At 42.9% G+C, this 24,583-nt stretch overlaps 1 protein-coding gene across 3 annotated transcripts in view; it reads left to right on the top strand.

Annotated features, from left to right (window-relative positions):
- ZNF609 (zinc finger protein 609) overlaps window positions 1–24,583 on the top strand; it is a 113,529-nt gene that overhangs the window by 57,149 nt on the left and 31,797 nt on the right. The gene's annotated exons all lie outside the window — the stretch shown is intronic.

The raw sequence follows: 24,583 nt of genomic DNA, 5'->3' as shown, positions 1-24,583 counted from the left end.
AAGTTGCATACCTTAGTCAAGAGATCTGCAACTTCATTCTTCAATTCCTTAATAACCCTTGGGTGTATGCCATCAGGGCCCGGTGACTTATTGATCTTTAATTTATCAATGAGGTCTGAAACATCTTCTCTTTTAACCTCTATCTGACTTAACTCCTCGGTTAGGAGGGGCCATTCGGGCAGCGGTATCTGCCCGAGGTCTTCTGCCGTGAAGACAGATGCAAAGAACTCATTTAATTTCTCTGCCATCTCTAAGTCTCCTTTTATCTCCCCTTTCCCTCCCTCACCATCCAGAGGGCCAACCGCTTCTCTGGCGGGTTTCCTGCTTCTAACATATTTGAAGAAGCTTTTATTATTCCCCTTAATGTTGCTGGCCATGCGTTCCTCATAGTCTTGCTTGGCCTCCCCTATCACCTTCTTACATTTCTTTTGCCACAGTTTATGTTCCTTTTATTCTCTTCATTAGGGCAAGACTTCCATTTACGGAAGGAAGCTTCCTTGCCCTTCACAGCCTCTCTAACTTGGCTGGTTAGCCATGCGGGCACCCTCCTGGATTTAGTGGAACCCTTCTTTCTTTGCGGTATACACCTCTGCTGGGCCTCTATTACTGTTGTTTTAAGCAGCCTCCATGCACTCTGGAGAGACTGGACTCTTTTTACCCTCCCTTTCAACCTCCTTCTAACCAGCCTCCTCATTTGAGGGAAGTCCGCCCGTCAGAAGTCAAGGGTTTTTGTTAGAGATTTGCCTGGTATTCTTCCCCCAACGTGCACGTCAAAACGGATCGCAGCATGATCACTGTTCCCCAATGGCTCAGTAACGTTTACATCTCTAACCAGGTCCTGCGTACCGCACAAAATTAAATCCAGAGTCACCTGTCCTCTGGTGGGCTCCGTGACTAGCTGATCTAAGCCACAGTCATTTAGCACATCAAGAAATCCGGTTTCCTTATCGTGACCATACATCTCCTCCAACACTGCCTTCCCAAGCTTCTGCAGAAGTGGCTTTCAAAATTTCTTTCTCTCCCTCGTATATGAACAAATCCTGCTTGCTGCTTGCAGTAAATGAGTAAAAATTTTCACTTTCTTCTACAGACTTTAACAAAGATGCTTCCTCCTTCCATTTGGTTGATGTGATATATTTCTGACACAACTTATTGCAGAATCAGGGATGAGCTATGCCTAATAAGTAATTTTGTTTCTATCGTTATGCCTTTTATTTTGGCTTTACATTAAACCAGGGGTGCCCAAACCCCGGCCCGGGGGCCACTTGCGGCCCTCAAGGCCTCTCTATGTGGCCCTCAGGAAGCCCCTAGCCTCCAATGAGCCTCTGGCCCTCCAGAGATTTGTTGGAGCCCACACTGGCCCGATGCAACTGCTCTCAGCATGAGGGCAACTGTTTGGCCTCTCGAGTGAGCTGTGGGATGAGGGCTCCCTCCATTGCTTGTTGTTTCACGTCTGTGATGCAGTAGCAGCAGGAAAGGAAAGGCCAGCCTTGCTCTTCATTCATTCATATAAGTTCATCTTTAATATATTCATTTATGTAAATTTATTCAAATTTGAAACATAAATTAATTCGGCCCCCGACACGGTGTCAGAGAGATGATGTGGCCCTCCTGCCAAAAACTTTGGACACCCCTGCATTAAACCATCAATATATTCAGTATCCTGGGATCAGTGATTTTGCTATGATCTGCAAGCTCCAGCATAGCTCTCAACAGCATTCCTTTCTGGCTATGTTAGTTATTTGAGATTGACAAGCACAAATAATCATTTCCAAGATGAGCACTGTGTAAATGAAGCAAAGCTGAGGTGTCTATGGCATTTTCAGCAGTAACAGTGAACTTCCATTCTCTGGATCTTGGTAGCTGGGATCATGAACTGTAATGCAAATGTTTTGCTTTCTGTGTGAATTGTTGAGAAGTGGGGCACTGATAAACTTTTAATTTCACTCTAGTTATATGTAGTGCGCAACTAAGCAGGCATAGCTGAATCTTGGGAGAAATTGCAACAGGTGCAGCAAAGGCTTTGACACAGTAAAGAGGGAAGCAGCAGTAGCAGAAGTGAAAAACTATTAAACCATGAAGGAAAGAGTTAGCTGCTGACACAATGAGTCAGCTGGTGGACGATTATTACACATGCTTTCCTATCTGATATCCTTCCTTCTGATACAGCTTATCCTACTGGGACCTGGCATACACTATCTTTGATTTTTCCTTTCTAGGACACATTTGGTTTTGTAAAAACCTTTCTTGTTTTCAAAGGTAGAAGGCCATTTAACAGTATTTCCTCTTGACAGAGACTGTAACCAGCCAGGAAAGGAGCACTGCCTTCTTAAAGCGTGGTGTCTGCCAAATCCAGAGGAAATCAAGAATTCAGTGCCTTTTTGGGTTTCTTGCTCTGTCAGGGATTATGCCTATCTGCTGTTGGTTTGTGAGCAGGACTTCTGTTCATGTGGTGCAGTGATTTTCAACCTTTTTCATCTCACAGCACACTGGCAAGGCATTAACATGGTCAAGGCACACCATCAGCTTTTTGACAATTGACAAGGCACACTGTGCTGTCACTGGGGGCTCACATTCCCCAGTGGCTCTATTATAAATGACCCTCTCCCAAATTCCTGCCACACACCTGGGGACCATTCGCGACACACCAGTGTACCACGGCACAGTGGTTGAAAATGGCTGATGTGGTGTGTTGGAACAAACCTATTTGGCAGAGAGGAACAAGGCATTTGTCCAGTTTTCCTCTCTTGGGTGTGGAGCTATTAATGTCAATTGCTTTCTTTTCCAATGAGAATTATGAACTGTCCTGTCAATGTGGCAGTCACTGAACAAGAGAAGGTTTGGATTCATCTCCTTTTCATCCTCTCTGCAGTCCCAGGCTCTACTACTTCCCCAGCCCAGTATGGCCTTTCTTATAGCTTGCAGTTTCTAGATAGAAATACTCTGTGTGCTTCTTTATTTGTGGGAGATTCTGAACTCTATCAGTAGGGTTTTTTGTGATTTTTCCTCCAAAATTTCTTGATTAAAATAGCAAATTGTGGTGTTTTGTATTTTTATCCAAATAACCATTTCAGCTGTGAACTCTGTATCGTTTCAGACCATTACCAAACATATCTACATACATATTCATTGGTTTTCCAAGCTTCTCAAAAGTTCAACACTGCACAGAAAAGCAGAATTTTTTTTAATACCATGGTAACTTCCCTTTGCATACTAGAATGGCATAAAATGTGCAGAAAAGCCACAGAAAGTGATCAGGTCAAGGGGCAGTACAATACAGAAAAACTAACATTGGAGAAAAACTTCACTGAGCCTTGCTTGGTTTTCCAAGCTTCTCAAAAATGCAGCACCACACAAGTTGTTTTCAAGCACTGCACAGATAAATCCCAGAAAAAAGCATTTACAGAGAATGGCTTGGGGCAGAGAGGCGTTCCAGATCCAAGCACATTCACCTGACCACAGATCACATTACAGTGCAGTGCTGGCACTGACTAAACCGAAAGCCCTGAGGAGTGCCTAGGGAGTGATCACAAATTATGAGCCCTAATGAGTGAAGGAAAGCAAAGAGGGAGACTGAGGCAGAGACTCTTCCAGAGTCTCAAGGCAAACTGAGCTCTTCCTTCTCAGTGTCTCTGGTTAGGTATTTTCTTTCTAGTCACCCACACGTCTCTCTCTCCTCCCCCCCCCAGCTACCACACATGCTCACACCCTAGTAGGGGGTTCTCAAATTCTTTGGGAGTAAAATTTCCGAGGTAAGCCCTTGTGGGGGAGGGGGGAATGCAGCGACTCGATTCCCAGAATTGTGCCGCTGTCAGGGGGGCCAGGGGCTCTCTTTTACTCATAGGAAGGAGCAGCAGCATCCCAGAGATGTGGGGCACCCCATGGACACCTTCGCAGGGCTCCCCAAGGCACAGGGAATGGAAAAATAACGATCACCACCCACTTCCGGTTTCACAATAGTAAAAAGGAAGTGGGTTGCAATTATTAGTTTTCCATTTCCTGCACCTTGGGGAGCAGGGCTTGCCACACCTCCCAGACTCTGCTTCTTCCTTTGAGTAAAAGAGAGCCCCTGGTCCTGCCCCTTAAAAGGGTGAAGGCAGAGATCCTCAAGCTGGGGCATTTTAACCCCCCAAATTGAGAACCTCTGCTCTAGCAGATACTTTTACTCAGCCGCTCCACCATCGGAAATGCTTCAGGGGCTTGCTGCCTTAGTGAAAACTATGTGTGGATTCTTCAAAAGTAAGCAAAAATGGTGGTGTTTTGTGAAATGAATAGATTTTCTTGTTTTGAACGTAATATTTTATTTTTAAGAGTTGAGTACTTCTATGGAAACACCTGGAAGCAGAAATAGTAGCCACACCTGCTGTTCACTCAAAATGCTTGAATTTGATGTAGGGACTCCTGGTCCTCATAACCTGTTGGACTCCTTTCAGGAATATTGAATGACTTCTGTTTTCTTACATTTATCCCTTTCTATTTATCTTCCTTCTCTTTGCCCATGTTTATAATTGCTGATGCAATTCAAGCAAAGTGTGTTTGCCGCTTCTAAGCTCTGCTACCATGCAGCTGTAGGGTTATTGTAAGTACAGTGGTACCTGTACTTGCCTATTTAAGTGATTAGGATGATTATAGCCACAGACAGCAACTCAAATGAGAGGTGTTGCTGTAGCTACAGGAGATGGTAGCACTGGCTTATTTTGATCCAGTGTTCTTGCACTGTCTGTAACCCTTTGATCCCCTTCTGCTAAGCCTGTGACCTTTCAGTTGAGATTCTGAAGCTGAGTGAATAGTAGAGAGATGATTCTGAGACATTTTGCTTGAAAGGGATATTTTTTTCTGATGTCTTTTCCCTCTCCTCTTTCTCTGGCTCTCATTTCAGTATGACATCTTGTATTTTCTTGTGATTGACATGCCTGCTTTTCCTCTGTCCTGAATCTACATCTTGTGTCATGGATGACATTGTTCTCATATAGGTGTCATTTTTATCCCCTCTCTGTTTCCTCCCTGCGCAGATCATGGTGGCCACCACTTGGTTCTTACTGTTTGTCATCACCCTTTGAATCCAGATTCACAAGATCATACAAATTATTGGGTGACCTTAACATAGAGCAATTGCATTCTAAGAGGATGTCACCACAGTGTAAGAGGAAGTGATAATTCCAATCGGCGACACCGCACATTTGGATACGAGGTGCCCTCTGTTCTTAGGGTGGAACAAAAGCTAGTTAGTGTGGTAAGAAGTCAATAGTACAGTGGTGCCTCGCAAGACGAATGCCTCGCACACCGAAAAACTTGCAAGACGAAAGCTTTTTTGCGATTTTTTTCTGGTGACTCGCAAGACGAATTTTTCTATGCCATGCTTTGCAAGACGAATTTTTTCTATGGCCGTGCTTCGCAAGACAAATTTTTAAAATTAAAAAGTTGAAGTTTTGTGCTTGAAATTTTTGAAATTCTCTGTACAATATGTATGCCTTTAAAGAGCACTTAATAAACACTTTGACCTTGTTCTGACTTTTTTTGCCCATAGGAACGCATTAATTAAATTTCAATGCATTCCTATGGGAAACCGCGCTTCGCAAGACGAAATTTTCGCAATACGAAATGACTTGCGGAACGAATTAATTTTGTCTTGCGAGGCACCACTGTATTTGGAAAGGCACTGTCAATCCTTGTAGCTGTCAATTTGTACAGCAAGCAAAGAGACCATGCAAGTATCATACTCGGACAATATGTGGGTGGGGAAATCATGGGCTTTTGGGTTGTATGGTATCTGCAAAGTTCTGTAAAACCAGCCACAAACAAATGATAGGAAAAACTTTGTGATGAGGTGCACTTAGTCTTTGCCTATGAGAACCCTGAACTATTTTATAATGTGTGTGATAGCGGAGAAATGGACACAAGACCCTTAAAAAAAATTCTCTCACTTGTGTGCATTTTTATTGGTCTTCATTTGCTCAGTCTAGTCCAGTGATTTTAAACCTTTTTCATCTCATGGCACACTGACAAGGCACTAAAATGGTCAGGGCACACCACCAGGTATTTGACAATTGACAAGGCACACCATGCTGCCAGTGGAGGCTACCATCTCCCATTGGCCCTATTAATAAATGACCTTCCCCAAATTCCTGTGGCACACCTGTGGACTACTCGCGTTACATCAGTGTGCCATGGCGCAGTGGTTGAAAATGGCTGTCTAGTCTATAGCACCAGTTAATATCTATTCCCAGAACAGACTGTAAGCTTGTGACAAAGTCTGGGTGGATGGCAAGTTCCAAGCATGTATGTGTAAATTAAGGCGACTCATACAGTTTTTTAAAGAGTAGTAACAAGATCCATCTTTGCTCCTTTGTATATCCTCAATAGGTTCTCGAACTCTGAAACAGTATGTCAAGACTGTTTTTTTTCTGTTCCTGTCTCCTGGGATGATTCTAAAATTTGTTTTATAGGTGTTTGAGGACTATGGAAGATTGACTTTCTCCTTGATTTCTTTATCATCGTGAATTAATCTGGACAAAGATAGCATTCACCAACAGGAAACTGATACACAGCTATACAGTAAAATAAGACCTCATTTTACCTCTGAGACCAGCAGTAATTTCCAAGAAAAATTTTTTAGAAGTGTATTTAAATTTGTCCGGGAAGCAAAAGTAAATATTTTCCATGTGCAAAAGCCTCTCAGACTGCAGCAGTCAGGTGTTGGGGGGGGGGGGGAGAGATTCTGCTATGCATTGTTGTTGCTGCTTTGTTATTGGAGTGTGCTGTACTGCAGTTTGAAGCAGGGCCATGATTGGTTTTGTATTCATCCAATAGTCTTGTAACTTAGGAAAGTTCACTGTTGAGCAGTGTCCCCCACTGCCTTGGGGAGAAAATATCAGGCTTTCATACCTCATTAAGACTGTAAGAATTGCTTTACTGTGTCAGACTAAAGAGCCTTCTAATCAGACCGTCTGCATCTCTAGCAGTGGCAGGATCCCCATGGGAAACTTACAGGCATGTCATGATGGAGATAGTAATATCTATTTGCCCCCAGCCTCTAATCAGACTTGTATTTCCTCTATAGACCAGGATTCTATTTTTGGCTATTATTGCTAGTAGCCAGTCACTAGAGGCAGTCTAAAATGGTTTTATTTTTTCATTGATGGCAGTGTTATCCTTAAAAAAAGGACTGAAAGTGTTGTATTTTTTCCAAATTAATATTTTAATCAATTTTAAAGCCTTTTATCAAGTGTAATCATTATCATATAAGTGGTATGTGTGCGTTTTATGCCTGTGGCTGTCCGCAGACATAACCTTAGGAGTAAAACAAGCATCTCTCTCTCACTCTCACTCACTCACTCACTCATACAAAACTACGTAATCAGCTACTTAAATTAAACTTACAAGAGCCATTTAAGATTTGCATGCTACTTGTATGAACAACAGCAATGACCCTAGCACTGCCAAACAAACAAATTAATACATGGCCAAATTAAAACATTGAGAAGATAGCAACTTGAACCAGCAGAATTGAACATAGAATTGAATTGCTATAGAAACTGGTTTTAAAGTGCATGAAAAAAAATCACACCAACATAGCAAGGAACCATTACATATTTGCATACTCATGAGTAAATGCAACTGTGAAGCTCAGTTTTGCTTTACATAGGGTTTAATACATTTCGCCTTGGAGGGATGAACTTCCTTCTCAAGTGTTTTTGAAGCCTGTGTTCATCGAATTGGGCCCATTCTGGTGGTGTTGCATTTCTCTCAGCCTGCCCTTTTCCATGGACCAGGGCACAGTTGTCTACTCATGAGTAAACACGCACTGTGGTTCAGTTTCACTTTCCTTAGAGCTCCATGCATTGGCAGGTTCTGAGCATGCTCGGAAGACTCTACAGCCAGTGAAAGCAACAGAGTTCTGAGGGCATTAGGGGCTTAGAAACACGATTAGAAGCACTCAGGATGGCCCTCAGTTGCTCTGCAGCCACTTTAATAGGTACATGTTGGTGGTGTTTCATTTTTACCATTTTAGAATTTTTCTGTAATACTTTTAAAAGCTAAACCAATGGCCGTTGCCACATCTTGTGATCATGTTAACTCCATGTACAGCCCTTGGGAGCTGTTTGGTTAGAAAATGAATGTGGGCTTTCTGAAGGTGCTGTCCCTCTCTTTAGCTTTGGAGCTTAGGGGAAGGGGGAAGATTGATTAGTAAAAGGCATGGTGACCTTTACTTCTGAGGTTAAGACTTCAATCCCCATTTTATAGACTGCAAGTGGCTGTATGCACAATTGTTGTGAAATATAGATAATTGCACTTGTATGTGGTGTTTCCAACATAGTATGTCTATTTACATCATGAAGTTGTTAGAGGAGGATAAAGCTGTTATGTGCAGCATTGTCAATGCCACTTCTCCTACCTGGGAATGTCTAGTTTAGGATTAGGTCCTTGTTTTAAGACAAACATCCATGCAACAGTTTCTCATTTCATATGCATCAGCATTTCATTTTTGGGCACACAGGCTGGTGTGCCTGGATCAGAGCAAATCAAATTCAAATCAAGCCTGGCAGGTTATTTTGTGCAAATACCTTGCTACTACAAGGCTGTTCTATGTGGCACAAGAGATGGATACCCATCAAGGTGAAAGCACATGAATAATTCAAGATAAAGCATCTGTCTTTATTATTACTCCCTATTATGGCTGCTGTGGATCCTTTACTGGAGAGCAGCCAAAGCAAGACCACCTTCTTGAATGAGGATATGAATGTTGATAGTTACATGCAAAGGCTTTTTCTCAGACTCACTATGTGACTGGTGCATTTGTATAGATGTACAATAATCTACTCCAGTAGTGATTTCAAGAGTTGTGGGCTTAATGTAACAAGTGCAGTTCATAACTTTTCTGTCTTGGATCAATTAGCATCTTGTTGGAATGATCAGAGTTTTGTTAAAATATATTTCAGTGGTCCCTGAGAAGAGGATATAGGTAGGGTAATGCTTTTGTTGTTGTTGTTGTTGTTGGCATTCTTCAGCCTCGGAAGACTATTGTATCGCACTCTGAATAGTGTTCTGGAACAGAGTGTCCTCTCCAGTGCGCAAAGCCTGGGTAAAGTAGATATGGAGGATAGACTGTTACTCATGCAGCAAATCCCCCCTCTCCACGTCACTGAAATGGTCCAATGGAAAGGCAGAAGCCAATACGGTTGGTTCCAGCGACGTCGCAGGAGTTGCCAGAACGTGACTGTGTTCAGCCATGAACTGCCTCAGGGACTCCAGCTCCGGATTGTGCCTCGAGGTTGATTCCTGAAGCCTTTTCCATAACTGGATGTAGCCACAAGGCAGTGGAGGTTTGGGATCAGAGTTTTCCTTCTCTCAGATGAGCTGCCTTCCCAGGCTAACGAGTCCCATCTACCCGGTGGCTGTTCAGTCGCCTCAAGTACAGCCAAACTGAGGGCCTATTCTTATCCCCAGCCCTCAGGGGAAAGACACACAGGGGAAAGACAAAAGATTTTTTTTTTTAACATCTTACTAAATGCACATTATTGCTTGCTGGTATACGGAATGTGAAAGTTACAGCTTGAATCTGCATGTTCTAGAGAGGATGCAGTATTTTTAAGGTGAACATGGCAGTGTTGGTAGGGCAAAACAGAAAGTGCAGGAAGAAACTGTTGGTTCCTGAAAGGTTTGAGGCTTAAGGAAGACTGAGAAGTGACTTGATAAAGAGTAACAGGCTGTCCCCAGTAGAGGGAGCTGCATGGTAGAATGGGGGTGGTGAATAATGGATGTGCAGAAAAAATGTAAGTAGTAGAGTAAGGGTATGTATAATTAGAATTAAGAAAATTGGTCATCATAAATATGTGTGTCAGGTGTTAAAGAGCTAGTATGGTTGAGGGAGCTAGTATGAAGAGCTAGTATGGTTGGAGAATTTATTTTAGCTCTGGCAAACTTAGGTTCAAATTCCTGCTGAGCAAAGAAGCTAATTGGATATGTATCTCAGGCTAATTGATTTAGGCATCCTAAACAAATTTCCTAAAGAGTAAAACCCTTTGAATACAATGGGATACTTTCTTTGAAGTAAACACATCTGATTGGACTGATTAGGGTGATTTTGAGGCTAACATATTGGACTCTGAATTTGTTAAAAAAAGAACAAGATAGAAATGCAAGTTATTCGTTCATTGGGAAATAGTGCAGAAAGAGTTCCTTAGATAGTAATGGGCAAAGTAGAACTGAAATTTAATTATGTGTTGCATTGACATCCTTCCTTTATGCCCAGATTGTGCCCCCACCCCCCACACTCTCTATCTCTTATAGAGCTGGCTATTTGTGGGGTAATTTTAGAAGCTGATAACATGAGCTGTCTTGCCATAGGTCCATTCAGCCAAACACTTACTGCTGTGATTGGCAGAAGATCTCTGAGGGAGAGAGACCTTTTCCTGCTACTTGAAATCCGCTTAAGTGCAGCTGCTGGGAACTGGGCATGTTCTGCATAGAAAAATGAGTGCTCTGTCACTAAGCTATTCTCCCCTGCCCCCACCCCTGCAAGCTAGAAGCAGAAGAGCATTCCTGCGATTTTTGCTTGTGAAATGTATACCGTATTTTTCGCTCCATAAGACGCACCTGACCATAAGACGCACCTAGTTTTTAGAGGAGAAAAACAAGGAAAAAAATATTCTGAACCAAATAGTGTAATAAAATATTTAATAAACTATAACAGAATAACATTTGAACCATGTAAAGTGAACAGCAGTCAACAGTGGCATTAAGAACCATTATCACTGTCATTAACAAATGGAGAGACTTAAAGGTTTGAGCACTCTAGTTTTCTGGAAACACCAAGAACTCATCATCGCTAGAGTCAGAATTTATGAAGCTCACAAAAGTAGGTGCACACAAATAGGGGATCACATTAACTTTCTGCTACAATGATGTTCTGCCAAATTCCAATCCACTGGGCCTCGTGCCCTCTTAAGGCTGATCAGTCCCCCTTGTGCAATTCACCAGTGCAGCAAGCAAAAATGAGTCCAGTTCCAGTCCACAGATGCCAAGTAAATCAGTCCCATCATTCAGAGTTACCAAATCAGAGTCCAGAGCCAATAAGCCAAATTACAGTCCAAGGTCAGGTTCCAGGTAGGTCAGTTAAATCCATCAGGGTATCCAAGTCCAGTCACAATCCACAGTCAGATTCCAAATTCAATAAACCCAGTCAGTCTCCTCCCCTACCTCCAACCTGCACTTCTTCAAAACCCACAAACCCTTTCTGCCTCTGGTACTCCTTATATCCCTGAGGGCCCTATTGCCTTCCAGTGGCTGCAGCTGTGCAGCACTCTCTGCTGGATGCCCAGGCCTTACCCTTAAAGGGGCCACTGCTGACACCACATCTACCTCCTCACCAGATCTTCCTGGATTCCAATATAAGGGGGGGGGGAGCAGATCTCTATACAGACCAGTGCAAAAACAGGGGAAAGGTGTGGGGGAGGTAAGATCTTTGTATAGGCATCACAGCAAGACCAGTGCAAAACCCCTTGCACACAGAACCAACAGATGGAAGGGGGGGGGGTGCAGATCTCCATACATGCCAGTGCAAAAGCAGGGGAAAAGCGTCGGGGAGGTAAGATCTCTGTATAGGCATCACAGCAAGACCAGTGCAGAACCCCTTGCACACAGAACCAACAGATGGAAGTGGGGGGGGGTGTGCAGATCTCCATACACAGCAGTGCAAAAGCAGGGGAAAAGCGTGGGGCAGGTAAGATCTCTGTATAGGCATCACAGCAAGACCATTGCAAAACCCCTTGCACACAGAACCAACAGATGGAAGTTGGGGGGGTGCAGATCTCCATACATACCAGTGCAAAAGCAGGGGAAAAGTGTGGGGCAGGTAAGATCTCTGTATAGGCATCACAGCAAGACCAGTGCAAAACCCCTTGCACACAGAACCAACAGATGGAAGTTGGGGGGGTGCAGATCTCCATACATACCAGTGCAAAAGCAGGGGAAAAGTGTGGGGCAGGTAAGATCTCTGTATAGGCATCACAGCAAGACCAGTGCAGAACCCCTTGCACACAGAACCAACAGATGGAAGTTGGGGGGGGGGGTGCAGATCTCCATACATACCAGTGCAAAAGCAGGGGAAAAGTGTGGGGCAGGTAAGATCTCTGTATAGGCATCACAGCAAGACCATTGCAAAACCCCTTGCACACAGAACCAACAGATGGAAGTGGGGGGGGGGTGCAGATCTCCATACATAGCAGTGCAAAAGCAGGGGAAAGGTGTGGGGCAGGTAAGATCTCTGTATAAGCATCACAGCAAGACCAGTGCAGAACCCCTTGCACACAGAACCAACAGATGGAAGTGGGGGGGGGTGCAGATCTCCATACATAGCAGTGCAAAAGCAGGGGAAAAGTGTGGGGCAGGTAAGATCTCTGTATAGGCATCACAGCAAGACCATTGCAAAACCCCTTGCACTCAGAACCAACAGATGGAAGTGGGGGGGTGCAGATCTCCATACATACCAGTGCAAAAAAGGGGAAAGGTAAGTCAGCCCCAGTAGAGCCAATGGGGCTCACTCCCAGGGATGAGTGGACGGGAGAAAAGCCTGCCAGCGCCTCCTCTCCCAGGGAGGAGCCTGTCTCAATCCCTGGGCTCCCTGGACTCACTCCCTAGGCTCGCTCCCTGGGCTCACAAGCCTGCCAGGGGCTCACTCCTAGGGATGCGTGGACAGGAGAGAAGCCGGCGATTGACTCATTTCGCCTGGAGATGGACTGGTAGCTCGAGGATCGACATAATGAGCACCCCTGCCTGCCATCCCACCCACGCTTTCCTGGGAGTGAGCCCCAGTGACTCTAAGACTTACTTCTGAGTAGACACGCGGGCTTGCTCAGCAAGACTGCCACCCCACCCATGCTTTCCTGGGAAGCGGAGCCGAGCAGAGCGGGCAGGGGGCGGGGCCAGGGGCGGAGTTTTTTTTTTTTCAGTATTCGCTCCATAAGACGCACACACTTTTCCCCCCACTTTTTTGGGGGGAAAAAGTGCGTCTTATAGAGCGAAAAATACGGTAATCAGCTTTTTATAGAATCCATTGGTTCATAACCTAATCTTGTTTCTTTTGGTTAGAAGTGGTTTTTTTAGGGTCTCAGGCAGAGAAAGTCTTTTGCAGCCTGGTTCATTGGATACTTCTTTTTTAAGAAGATTTGCCAGAGTATGAACCTGGACTCTTCTGTGTGCAAAAGCAGTGGGTTACCACTGTGTTGTATACATTTCTGATGAACATGTGAAGCTGCCTTCATATGAATTAATCAGAGATTGACCTGAGAGCTGTTGCATGCAAAAGCAAATGCTCTACTGCTGAGCTCCGGAACTTTCCTTTAAGAGAAGTGTGGGATTCTGATCCACCAAGCACTCACTGCTGCAAAAGATTGAACCTGGGACCTTCTGTACGTAAGACCTATGCTTTGCTGCCAAGCTGTGGCTCTTCCACATAAGAAGCTGCTTTGTATCAATCACTGACCCATCTAACCCATACTCACTCACTTGACAATGGCAGAAGAAGCTATCGAAAAGGATGATGCTTCAGTAGCTATAGTGATTGCAGGTGAAGAGGCTTTGCTGGCAGTTTTGTTTGTAGACATCTCAGTGGGAAGGATGAAATATGCCATTCAGTTACTAAGTGTCTGTTTAAGAATTAAGAGGTTGCCCTTCTGTTGTTTTTTTCCTTTGATGTGTAACTGCATTCCTATATGCTATGCTGGGGTGTCAAACCTGTTTCATGCAGCAGGCCAAATGGCATTTATGATGCCTGCTGGGGACCGGAAGTGATGTCATTAAACAGGTCATAACCAGAAACAAACATTTTTTCTCACTTAGAAACACATTAGCTGCAAATGACAGAAGTGAAAATACACAAATCTTGATCATATTTCCAGATATAGGGGAGCCCAAGTATCATGTGGGCCGCCCTTTCAGCAGTAACACCTTAGTACTGCTCAGCAGCTGAGAGCTGGATAAAAAACTTCTGCGGGCTGCATCCAGCCCCTGGGCCTTATATTTGACAACCCTGTGCTATGCTCTGTCTATGCAGTTTAGAGTCTCTTTTGTGATGAGAGAACTAACTCTCTTGTTGGAACTTTTGAATTAAAAAAAAAAGTGGTTAGAAGGGGGGAAATGAGAGCAAACGAACATCCTCTTTTGAGGCATTCAGCCTGCAAGGACTGGGATATGCACATCATAGCAAACCGGAGACTTTAATATTTAATAGAGTTGAGGAAGATGTCTCTTCTTGCCTGAGGGATAAATAGCTCTGAAACGTCTTGTCTTTCCCATTTATCATATCTGAAATATACATGTCACCTTCCTCAGAAAACATTTTCTAATCTCTAACCATACCTGTGCACTGTGTATGTACAATTGCAGCAATACAGTGTTCTGGTGTTTGTTCTCCAGGGCTTTAATCTCATGGGGCCTGCATGTAGACAGTGTAGCTTCATTTGGTGTCAGAGTTCTCAAAAATGAATAAAGAGGCTTTTAAAAACTGAATTTTTAAAATCAGGTTTTAATAGGTATATGCATGCTTTATTTGATTTTAAGTTATGTTATGGTAAAGGAATGCCTGTGTAAAGAACAAACTATCCCAAGCGATTGTAGTGTTACTGAAATTCAAATAGGAATTTAAATCTAACTCTTAATGATTTCACAGCTGTCTCTTCCCTTGGTGATTTTAAATAACAATGGGTGATCTCAGTTCAGATAGCTGGTTTTCAAGGGATCCATGCAGTTGAAACAACTCAGCTTAAAGATGCTCTGTGTTTGCTTTTGTTTTTAACTTTTTGCTTGTCAAATGAATACTCTTGTAAGCTGAGCAAACAGTCCAAACCAGAACAAAGTCTTAGCCATTGGTTGTATGAACAGTCACACTGGGTCTCCTCATATAATTCCAAATTGCAGTTTGGTTCTGTGGAAACAGGTCCTGTGCCCACACCCTCCCCTCCCCTGCTTAGTTCTTTTCTAGAGCCTTCTAGCTTTTCAACCTTTTTCATCTCACAGCACACTAAGGAGGCGCAAAAATTGTCAAGACACACCATTAGTTTTTTTTACAATTGACAAGGCACACCGTGCTGTCAGTGGGGGTCTGACATCCTCCAATGGCCCTACTAATAAATGACCCTTCCCCAAACCCCTGCGAGACACCTGTGGACCATTAATGGCACACCAGTGTGCCATAGTGCAGTGGTTGAAAATGGCTGTTCTAGACCAGGGGTGTGAAACATAAGGCCCAGGGGCCGGATGCGGCCCGTGGAAGCTATTTATCTGGCCCTCAGAAGATGCTGAGCAGAGTGCCGAGGTGTTACTTCTGAAAGGGCAGCCCACTTGAAAATTGGGCTCTCCAATATTTTGAAATATGATCAAATTTGTGTGTTTTTTCTTCTGTCATTTGCAGCTAATGAGTTCCTAATTGAGAAAAAGTGCTTATTTTTGGTTATGACCTGTTTATTGACATCATTTCCTGCCTAATGACATCACTTCCGGCCCTCAGCAGGCATCATGAATGTTATTTGGCCCTCCATATGAAACAAGTTTGACACCCCTCTTCTAGACTGTAGCAAAATAAACTCTGATGTTGCTTCCCATGTCTATGGACTGAAGGCACATGATGCCGAAACCTTGTTGAAGTTGAATTGGTTTGGATCTGGTCAGTGCCTTGGTAGGACACCTCTAGCTATACCTCTCTGAGTTCTGTGATGGAAGATAGATGTCTTTAACCTGAGCCTTTGAATATCCAAATTAGCATAGTTGGGAGACTCATCACCTATTGCTGCTATTGTGAATTGTCACCATATTCATCTCATCACTTGAAAGTTTGTAGCTTCACCCCACCCCCAGGGCATGGGGTCCAGGGTTGTTGAGGGTGAGAGGTCCATGCTGTTAGAGTTGCAACCCTTCGTCTGGTAAAGAGTTGTATGGAACCTTGGATGAGCAGGCACACAAAACAGCATACACCAGCAGAGTTCTTTGAATGCAGTGGTTATATTTCAGAGCAAGGGTTATCACAGGTAGAGTAATCAGTAAACAGTCCTAGTCAGCACGATGAGCAGTCAGTCCATAAACAACAAATCCAAATCAGTTTTCCAAGATACACAGTCAAAGTTCATTCCATGGTCAGTAACAACATGTATATACTCACATCCAGCCTCCCAAGTTACTGGCAGCAGTTCAGTAGTCTTCTACTACACTCCTACTGCTGCACTGGAAGCTCAACAGACCAAACATTAAGTAGTTGGAGTGGCCAATCAGTATAGGCTAAGCCACACCCAGGGTGAGGCAGTCACAGGTGTTTGCTGATCCTGCTGACTCCAGCAATCTGCACCTGTTCCTGAACCACCTTGTTGGCTGTGTTTCTGCCTTATCCAGAACATAGACCTGACACATGCCACCTTTGCTGGCAGACTATCCGCGGGGGGGGGGGGGGGCAGTGGGAGAGGCTTAGTTAGCCTATGTGGCCCAAGCGAGGCGGTGTCTTTTGCAGGTCTCCTTGGACACTCAGGAGGGTGGCTGTACATCCAAGTCCAGACAAGGTTCTAATGAGACCATACAGAATGGTCCCAAATTGGCCTCCTGCATTTCATAGCCCTTTGGCCCCACAGTTCACACTTTTACACACATGCTCACATTCTGCCAGTTGAAGATAAAGTTAAATGCAAGTGGCAAAATGGGTTCTAGTCCATGGAAGCTTGTACTGTAATATTTTGTTAGTCTTTAAGGTGCAGTAGTATTCTTGTTGTTGCATATTGGACATTATCTTTTCTAGTTAATTCCAGTCTTTTAGCTCCCAATTCTAGACAAAAAGCTCTTCTAAAACCTGAAATCAAAAGGGTCAAACTATCTCGATTTGAGAAATGAGTGCTGTCCCTTCAGTTGCTAGGCAGAATACCTTGTACTAAAATGTAGTACTGCTCTCTCTTAGTCTGCAGAGATGGATAATAAGGAGATGTTTTGAAAATGTGATTATATAAAATTGGAAAAAGCAGCAGTTCTAGAAGCTGTCCTCTGTCTCCGCTCACAGAAGACAATTGTCTCCTGCAGCCAGTAAGGTTATCACAGAGTGTCCTTCCAGTGCTATGGAAAGCTCAACATGAAATTGTTTTTCTGCCTTTGAAATGTAAATTAGGCTTTTCTTTTCCTCTTAATTCACTTGTGTTACCAGCAGTGTGTGGAGTTGGGCAGAAAGTGTTAACCAATCCCATTCCTCCTGCCATCCCAGGTGAAATCACATATCCAAATAGACCATGCAAGGGAGGGGGGTTGTGTGTTTTCTTTATCTTCATACAGATATTTATTGGTTAGGGGAGCTCTCTGAAGCAATATGCATTATAAAATGTGTGACTTTATTTTAGAAATGTACTTTTATGTGTCTCACTGACTCAGCAATTGCTACTTGGAGTTAGCTTTTTATGAGCAAGTGGGAAACAGATTATCATCTCAAAGGCACAATCAGGAACTTTAGGAACTGAGGGGCCCAATTGGAAACACTTTTGCGAGGCTCCCCTCTAATTTTATGGGGGGCCCTCTACTAATTTTCTAGCTCTTAGCTTGAGTGGAGCCTGAAAAAAAATTTGTTACTTCTGTGCAAGTGCATAGGAATCCTGACCTTTAGTGGTTGTGCAGAATAGGCTCCTGGGAGGTGGATCAGAAGGAGGAGGGAGCACGTGGCCAGCCTGCAGTGCTCCCTGACTCTTGCCCATTTCTGCCCAGTCCACAGCAGCCCACTCTGGAGCGAGATGGGGGAGAGGATGGCGCCAGGAGCTGAGAGGCTGGGGAAGGAGCAAGGCAAGGCACGCATGCTGCTGCCTGCATGTCACCATTCTCCAGTGGGATCTCCATGTCTGTCTTATTCCTCCAAGTGGGAAGCTCCTCCCTCCCAGGATTGGCAGGCCAGAGTTCAGACTTCCTGAGGGGGAGGGGCTGCCTGGACTTCCCCAGTCAGGCCTCAGCCTCTCACCTAGCAGGATGATCACCCCACTGGAGCAAGCAGGGAGGGGATTTTTTCTCTGTTGTTTTTTCTCCCCCTCCCCCCCTTTGCATCTCCAGTCCAACTCAGGGCATTGCAGGGCCCCCACCATGCACAGGGCCCAATTGGGTGAAATCTCCCCAGTTGCCTGAAAGATAACCTTGGGCACAATACAGTAAACTGAAGTGTGTGTGTGTGTGTGTGTGTGTGAGAGAGAGAGAGATGAAACATTAAATATATACTACTCGTACAGTTATCACAAGGGTAAATTGAAGCATGACTTTGTGGTTAATGGTAACTATATGTGGCTTAGTTACTTTCGGTAACTGAAAAATCAGCCCTGGCTGTTAGCCCGGCCTAAAAGGAATCCAGACACCACACCCTGGATACACATAGATGGCTGAAATAGGTTCTGCTTTGCAGAAAGTCTCCAAAGTGGTAACTTTAAGGTCATGCCAACTCATGGACAGTGGCCCAAACACTTGGCCTGAAATGAACCTGTCATCCATAAACTTGTATTTGGAGGGACCAGCTGCATATTTCTATGTAGCTTAATAGCATCTGTTAGAGGGATCAACCACTCAGCAATGGAGAAATGTTGGTAATTCCAGGACAACAAAAGGAACTTTCTTCTAATTTAGGAGGTGTATTTAGTAGAAGCTTTGAACAATAATTTTACATTATGTAACCCCTTCTGTGTTTTTTTGGAGGCTAATGTGAACATCAAGGATAACTTAGTTTCTTCTTGTTCTTGCTAGCCTGTTCCATTCATTCTACAGATATCCAGTCTTGGGCATTGCTTTTCATTAGATAGCAGGGGTAATGCAAAAACCTGGCATTGCATATGTATAGTTGACTTTTATGAAAGAGTTCAGAGTGATTCATAGCAACCTCCATGAAGGGTACAAAGAATTTGAGAGAACAAGAGGCTTTCCCTGAGTTCTAGCAGTTGTTTAAAGCTATAGTTGGCTTATTAGACCTGTATACTGCCCACACGTATGCACTGCTCATGCATCTTAAAGATGAGTGGCTGGTCTGGAATAACTTTGCAACCATGGATGTGAGACGAAGAATCTTTACCCCCACACCAGATTTGGGATGAAAATGGAAGAGACAGAAAACACAATTTCTGCTGTCTTCTGTAGACAGAACTCCTGGTCTTCAGCTATAGCAGTGTTCCTCAAACTGTGGGTTGGGACCCACTAGGTGGGTCACAAGCCAATTTCAGGTGGGTCCCTATTCATTTCAGTATTTTATTTTTAATTTATTAGACTTGAATCTACCATGGTAGGAGATTGCAGCCTAGGAGTGTTAAAATTTTTCCTGCTTAATGATGTCACTTCTTTCTAGTCATGACATCACTTTTGGTGGGTTCCGACAGATTCTCATTCTAAAAAGTGGGTCCCGGTGCTAAAGGTGTGAGAACCACTGAGCTACAGAATTTGACCTTGAGGATGATCAGAGATGTGTTGGAGTTTTATGCAGCCAAAGAAATGCTGGTTTGCAAATAGACAGAAAAAGGCCACTTCACTCAGCCACACCTTTGCTTCAGGTTAAGGTGGCAGTGTAGCTGTGTTCTCAAAGATAAACTTTTCTCATCACCAGTGCTTCCTTCCTCCTATTTTCAAGGTAAATGATGTCCAGAAAGTAATGGAAGGATAACTTTCAGGGATGCAAAACAGATTCTTTACTACAGCATGATGAAAGAGGTTTTAAATCTGGCACCAACACAGAGAATCCCTTCTCCTATTGGTTTCCAAGTGGAAATTGCCTTCTGTGATGGATTTATTTCAACCCAAAGGATGACTCCAGTCATTCATGAGAGATACTGTAGGTGTGCTGTGCAAATTATGTGTGGAATGTAGTTAATTCCCACAGAGTTTGTCAGTGTTATCTTTTGAGATACAGCCAACTCAGAAGCTAGTTTTGCTTTTGCCTTCCTTTCTGTGGTGTTTACAGACCTTTTAAACTCTGGTTGTTTTTCTAGAAATAATTATGGCATCTGGATCCAATTCAGACTCATTTATTTGAATATACAGTATGCCCTGTTTCTGGGAGACCTTCATATTGCTGATAAACTGGCTGGAACTCCTAGAACACTGGACTGTGATTATTTTTGTCCACTTCAATAGGAGTAGCATTTTTGAGAACATTAATCAGAATATGGGTTTAAGACAAAATATACTTGTTTAGTGAGACATGGCTTCAATTTCATGTGAGTGGAAGCAGTGTAGCCACTTTGAGAGTAAGATTCAGTGTAGCATTATTGGAGTACCCATTGCTGAATTCTGGGGATGAGTTTTTACTGGGATGACTACATATTTATTTAATTGATTTTTACCCCTCTTTCTTCCATGTTGATGGATGTTGGATCTTCAGGCAACAAGTTAAACAGGTGGGCCAATCCATGATGTCTTCCAGTACTAGGACATTAGTGATACCAGCAGTGTATGTGTCAACTGTAACCCCATGATGTGTGGTGGAATCGGAGAAGGATACAATTAAGAGGGTTGGTGAAGGTATATGACTTGGGGCCTGATCCTATTCAACTTTCAAGAAGTGATGCAGCCATGCCAATAGGGTGTGCACTGCATCCTGTGGTGAGGGGGCAGTCACAGAGGCCTCCTCAAGGTAAGGGTACATTTGTCCCCTTACCTTGGGGCTATATTGTGGCTGCATCAGTGTTGGAATGTTGGTTGCAGTTGGGTCCTGAGAGTTACAGATCTAGGTATAGTCTCCATGGTCAACTCATGCAACAACCTGAGATACTGCTGGATAATTGTTGTACCCAGAAGACTCTGCCTTTGCTTATTATACCATGTGGCATGTACATATGGTACTTTGTTGATTGTTAATAATTTGGTAGCTTCTGAAACACTGTTGTTGGAAAGTACTGATTAGGGTTAATTTATTTAAAAGATTTATAGACCACTTTTCCAGGAGCTTAAGATGGTTTATCAGAAACTATTTCAATTCTGTTCCCTGTCTCACTTCTTTGATGTTTTTTAAATGTAGTTCACTGTGGGCCACTTTTGCCCATAATTTTTGCTTCTTGAATATGTACACAGAGAAGCTTATTCACACCAAATCAACTCAATATAGTATATTTCAGTGTGGCATAAATAGGTGTGGCTTCCTTAACTATCTTAGGGTGCAATCCTAACCCCTTATGTCAGTGCTTTCCAGCAATGCAGCTCTGAGGTAAGGGAACAAACATTCCCTTACTTTGAGGAGGCCTCCATGAGTGATACCCAACTGCAGGACGCAGCACATTTCCCATTAGGACTGCTATGCCAGTGCTAGAAAGCATTGACATAAGGGGTTATGATTGCACCCTTATACATGTAAAAAATAACTACTAATCTGACTATTGGATCCAGTAGACCCCAATTAAGACATAAGGTTTTTCAGTGAAATGTGTTTGTTGAATTTCACTTTTATGGGAAAACAAATATAAACTTAATATGTAAGACACGAGTACAGTTATACAGGTAAGAACTCATTTTTTCCTTCAGTGCACTGCTTCCTGAAGGTGTACATGTATGTAAAAAAACAACACAAAAAACCATGCTGAATGGTAAACATTTAGCTTATCAGCTGTACCATATAAAACAACCATAACTTTAAATGAGTGTTTACCATGATGGGTTCATGGAGACACTCCTCCCTAGTCTTTTATTTTTCCTCTTTCATTAATTCCACCAGTGATAAGGTGAGCATAGTACCTGATGCTTTGTTAACAGATTTGCATATGTTATGTCCTTGGCTCTAGCTAATGCATTGTTCGTAGCAATATGTACTTGTGAACCTTTTAAAAAGTCCTCCCATTACCTACTAGCAAGCTTGCATGCCACATTATCCTGTCCTTAAGGACTGTCTCAGTATTATTCCAGCCTGCTGCAATGCTTAGTAATTTTTACATTCAAAGCATTTAACAAGGCCCTCCATAAAAGTAGGTGGATAGGGGGCATTTAAAAATTGAAGATAATTTGGTATGATATTTTTCTGAAGCAAGTGTAACTAGGGACAAATGTATTTAAATCCATGTTATATTGCTGGCATTCTAAATATATGTAAATGAGAAGCAGCATTCTCTTAAAGACACCTGTTCATGTGGTCAGAACTGCAAGTTTCCACTGTGTAATTATCATCTCTCCAAGTTTTCTTCATGCTGGCTGTTTTCTAAGCGTTTCTAGACATTGTTTCTTTTCTAGACATTGTTTACAGGCTTGCAAAAGATGGACACAAAATGAAAAAGAAGTTAATGATCTTTGTATAGTATAGATCTTTGACTTCAGAACTAAATTAAAATGTTTGATGCTGCTTTTATATTTGACTGTTTCCATTTGTTTTCTTGCAATTGCTAGTTTGATGTAACTGTTATAAAACAATGAAATTAAACTCTAAATGAATATAATGGCTCATTACTACAGTATAGCATTATGCAGGTACTGTAAATGGTATGGAGCATATCAGTTTCTCTCTTCTTTTTAGCTATTTATCTTTTTAGCTTTTATTTATTATTTCTTGTATGATACCATGGACATGAACAGTACCTTCTGCAACCCTGTGTGTTTGGTGAGGAGGGGAGACCTCTGGTCAATTGACCTGACGATCACAGCTGACTATCACAGCTTTGTGGAGAAGTTACTTTTGTGAAGTCCTATTCTTTATTTTCTTTTCCATCAGTGTAAGCCTTGCTTAGCATCTTTATTGTCACACAGATCTTCAGGGACTCTTGAGCTGTGAAAAGTCTGAATGTCTCTGTGCTATGCTGAATGTCTCAGTTTTTGTTACTTGTCATCACTGCAGTATCCCTTGTGAATAAGGAGACATGGTTCTCCACTGAATCTAAAGGTTTATTTTTGGAGGCTGCTTGGCTTATGAAGAGCACCACTGCATTCGTTCATTTTGCATGATCCCTAAACAGGATCTACCTTATCTGTGAGCTGGAGTGATAATCCATGAATAGTTCACTGTCTCCATTGCATTTGCAAGAATTAGCACATGGATTAGTCACATAGTGAACATTTTCTCTTCAAAGGTGGATTTGGTTGTTGCGGTTTCAAATGTTTTGGAAAAAATTTGTTGTCCTCCCTGTGTCTCTGCAAGAAATACTATATTGTGTTGAATGCATGCCAACACATGCATTTTTAACCTATGGCTCCCCTCTATATTGTATGATGGTCATCAGGGCAACATATGGGGGACAAATGGAAACCACTTCTCTGTGAAGTAACCTAACTACAGTATTGTGATTCTGAAGTCAACTGGGAATAAGCTCCTTTGAAGCATTTACATGCAGCTAAACATGTTTATAGCTAGATATAAGTAAGCTACCTGAAATTCAGCAAAAACAAAGGAAATGTCAGAATTCTGGATTTTGTAAGATGCTATTTGCTGGGTAGGACTTGTTAAACTGGATCCCTTGTTAAACGGTCATGGAAGAGTGCCCAAGGCTTTAAGGGTATTTGGAAGTGTAGGACATGTGGTGTTTATTCTAATAAACTGTCTCTGCCTGGAATCTGAAGTTTGAATCAATTCCTGGTTTTGTGGCTGATGTACATTTTTAGGAGAGTTCTCAGCTGTCCAACTTCTACACTTGCCAATAGTTTTCATTGTGTGTTTGGCTGTGGCAGGCCATCTGTTTTGGATCCTGAGCCTAGAAGGAGCTTTTGCACAGGAGGAGAACACAGTGTAATTACTACCCATGTGGAGATTAATGAATCCCAGCTCTTTTCTTTCCCCATCAGTTTGCCTGTCTCAGTTTTACGTTGAGTAAATACCCTGCTCTCATCTGCAGCTCAGTAACATGAAGAGAAGCAGAGCCTTGCCAGTGGGAAATGAGCAGCTCTCTAAGTGAAGCTAGGCATTAATTTATTCTCCTTCTCCCCCCTTTTTGAAATGTACTCAGAGTAGCACAGTATATTCTCTCATGGTTTCTTTAGGAACTGTCTCTTGTAGGTTTCTCTTTCCCTTTTTTCCTCTCTTGAAAAACTGCAGGAGAGTCTGAAAGCACATACTCTTTCCTTCTTCTTGCTTTCCTGTGCCTCAACAGCTGATAAATGACACTGTTTGTTCCAGTGCAGAGTAAAATATGAAATCCCATAAAGCTGCCTCACTTATTAGATGGTTCTCAGCAAGTTGCTTATTATGCGCTGTGGCATAATGCAGATTACAAATGTGACCAAATGATAATTAGCAGAGCTGGAGCGGCAATTAGTGTTCTTCTGCTGAGTGCTGATTACCTTTCAAAGTAGAAAGCAGCTGAACACTGTGCAAACCTGCAAGTGCCCTGACTCTCCTCTCTAATCACAGCAAGAAGTACCCCGACTCTATCCAGGGGATCCATTGCAGTGAACTAGTTTCCATCTCCCAAGAGGAATTGACTGTTCTTGCCATTGTTTTGCTCTAATATGTAAAGAGAGGGAACAGCTCAGGGAACAGGGTTTTCTGGAGCAGTTCCATCCTTTGTCAGTTCAACAGGGCTTAAATGTTTGAAATGTGAATCTGTCATGTTGGACTGAAATGATACTCTCCTAGGGTACTATTGGAGGCATTGATAAAAGGTGCAAAGTGCTGCAGTGCCTTAGATTAGTGGTTTCA

Source organism: Tiliqua scincoides, chromosome 8 (assembly GCF_035046505.1).
Source record: "Tiliqua scincoides isolate rTilSci1 chromosome 8, rTilSci1.hap2, whole genome shotgun sequence".
Lineage (NCBI taxonomy): Eukaryota > Metazoa > Chordata > Lepidosauria > Squamata > Scincidae > Tiliqua > Tiliqua scincoides.
This window is presented reverse-complemented; position numbering and strand designations above follow the sequence as displayed.